This window comes from Mobula birostris, unplaced genomic scaffold (genome assembly GCF_030028105.1).
Source record: "Mobula birostris isolate sMobBir1 unplaced genomic scaffold, sMobBir1.hap1 scaffold_4548, whole genome shotgun sequence".
NCBI lineage: Eukaryota > Metazoa > Chordata > Chondrichthyes > Myliobatiformes > Myliobatidae > Mobula > Mobula birostris.
Window position 1 is genome coordinate 1 of NW_027277661.1, and position 2,500 is coordinate 2,500.

The 2,500-nt window shown below is 72.6% G+C and overlaps 2 non-coding genes across 2 annotated transcripts in view; both read left to right on the forward strand.

The window, feature by feature from the left end:
* Nucleotides 1-1,365: 1,365 nt before the first annotated feature.
* Nucleotides 1,366-1,519, forward strand: LOC140193221 (5.8S ribosomal RNA). The gene has a single exon (XR_011884669.1). It is a non-coding gene; the product is annotated as a 5.8S ribosomal RNA (ribosomal RNA).
* Nucleotides 1,520-2,486: 967 nt separating this feature from the next.
* The window catches only part of LOC140193224 (28S ribosomal RNA), a 3,833-nt gene continuing 3,819 nt past the window's right edge, over nucleotides 2,487-2,500 (forward strand). The window contains exon 1 of the ribosomal RNA XR_011884672.1: nucleotides 2,487-2,500. This exon is cut by the window's right edge and continues 3,819 nt beyond it. This is a non-coding gene — a ribosomal RNA (28S ribosomal RNA).

Here is a 2,500-nt window from a genome sequence, read left to right on the forward strand (position 1 = left end):
GGTGCCGGGCGCTCCTCGCGCGGGCGAGGAGTCCTCAGCCGTGATCGACCCGACCGGGCGAACAGGGTCCGGAAGCACTGGCGCCATCCGACCGCCGGCACGCATCTCGCGTCCCCGCCCAGCGGGCGGGGTCTCGTGGCGGGCCGCCGATTCCGGAGGCGCGCGCGCGGCAGGCGGCGACGGCCGCGGCGGGCAAGGCCGACCGCCGGGTAGGACGGCCGCGCGCGCGGGGCGACGGCGGGCGGCGGACCGACCGGAACTACGGGGCGGAGGAGCGGAGCGAGTTCTCGCGCGAGTGCGGGGAGGCGGGGCGGTGCCGAGGGGGCCGCACGTCTCTCCCGCCCGCCGGGGCAGCGCCGCTCCCCCTCGCCTAGCTCCGGCGGGCCCCGCCCCGCCCGCCTCGGCGCGCGGACGCAACCGCCCGGACCGACCTAGTCTAGCCGTCGGCCGCCGACGCGCTGCAGGCGCGCGCCTCTGCTCGGAGGCCGGACGCGTCATTTCGGACCACCGCCCCGGCGGCACGACCGACCGCAGTCGAAAACAGGAAAGGGAGCGGCTGCGGGTTCGGGCGCCGTCGGGCGGCTCGTCGCCACGGGACCTGGGTCGACGGCCACTGTGCCTCCGTCGGGGAGTCGGGCCGGTGTGCAGGGCCGGTCTCTTCACCCCGTGCGGGACACTTCTGGTCGCCTATACCTAAACTCCCTTCGCCCCCGAGCAGGGTATCCTAGACGTCTCCCCTTCGGTTCCCGCGAGCCGTTGGGCACGGCGGTGGTTTAAAGAGTCGCGAGCGTCGCACTCCGGCTCCGTTCGTGTCGGTGTCTGGTCGAGCTAGCGGTCTCCCAGCGAATGAAGCTTGGTCCGCCAGCGCCTCTCTGCCCAGGTCGCCGTCCCGCTCCGGGAGGGGACGGCCGTAGGGCGCGGCTCGGCAAGCCCGACACGGTTCGGTTGGTTGGGAGGCGGCGGCGGTGGAGATCCTGCCTCCGCTCGTCTGGCGCGCCCCGGGTGCAGGCCTTTGGCCCGGCGGCGGCGGATCGCGAACGCCCTGATGTTTTCCTTCAAACCGTGATCAGTCTGACGAATGTAAGCGCGAGAGCGCGACAGGGCCGTCGCTCGCTGGTGCTCCTCTCTCCGCGTGGAGGTGGGGTGTTGGGCGGTCCTGGGCTGCCTGCTGGTCCAGCCGGCTCTCTTGCTTCACGCTCCGTCTCCTGCCACACGCGCGCCGTCCGCCTTCCCTGCTGTCTCGCTCTTGCCCAGGAGAGGAGGAGGAGGAGCAGCTTGGTCGTCGGCGGAGCGTCGGCATGGCAGGAGCGACGGGAGGCCTGAGTCCGGCGAGGCGGCACAAAGCCGAAAGAAAACCTCTTAGACAACTCTTAGCGGTGGATCACTCGGCTCGTGCGTCGATGAAGAACGCAGCTAGCTGCGAGAATTAATGTGAATTGCAGGACACATTGATCATCGACACTTTGAACGCACTTTGCGGCCCCGGGTTCTTCCCGGGGCTACGCCTGTCTGAGGGTCGCTTGTACGATCAATCGCGCTCGCTTGCCGCCAGGCTGGCGGGCGCGCGGCTGGGGCGTCGCAGAGGGTCCTGAACCCTCTATGTCCCCCTAAGTGCAGACCCCGGAGCCCTCCGCGCCACGCGGCTGCCTCCCCCCCCCCAGTGGAGCCGCGTGGCCACCTCGGAGGCCCTCGACCCGTGCCCACCTGGGCCTCGCCCCGTCCGCCAGCGGACGCGGTGCGGCGGCGCCTTTCCCCTGCACGGCCGTCACTGCGGTAGCGCCGCGCCCCTCCGCCGCGAGGGCCGCGAGTTCGTCGTCGCTTCTGACCGCCGCCTTGCTCGGGACTGTCGCCTGCCTCGCCGAGGCGTTGCCGTGTGGTGTGTTGCCAGCGTTGAGCCTCTGTGCGCCGCCGCGAGACCGAGTGGCGAGGCGATCGAGGAGGTTAGGAGGCGAAGGAGAGATGGAGAGCGAGAGAGGGTCGACGGGACGGGGTGAGCAACCCCGCTCCCGGCGAGCTCGACAGGGAAAGAGGGCCGCGCCTCTGCCGTGCCTCGCACGCACGGGAGGGGTCGGCCTCGCGCCGCGGCGCGTCCCTGGCGTGTGCACCTCTTCCGCCGCTCGGCTCACCCCGCACCGCCTACTCGCTGCGCCCGCTCGCTTCGGTCCGCGCCGGCGTCCGTCGGTGCTCTCGGGAAGCGAATTCAGCCGAGCCCGGGTCTCGCCCGTGCACCGCGGGGTGCAAGGGGAGCCAGCCAGCCAGACAGACAGCCAGCCTTCGGTCGGCCTGCGCGAGCGTGACGCGCGGCCGCCCGGCACCCGCCCGTCTCACCCGCCAGCGGCGGGGGAGCTGGCGCGCGCCGGGCCGGTCCGCCTTCTCGCCCGCCTGCTGCCGGCCGTCGCGCACTGCCTTGCCTGCCTTGCCTGCCTGCCTGCCTGCCCTGCGCCCCCCTGGCGTGGCCCGGCCGGCGCTCGGTTCTCTTCTGCCTACGACCTCAGATCAG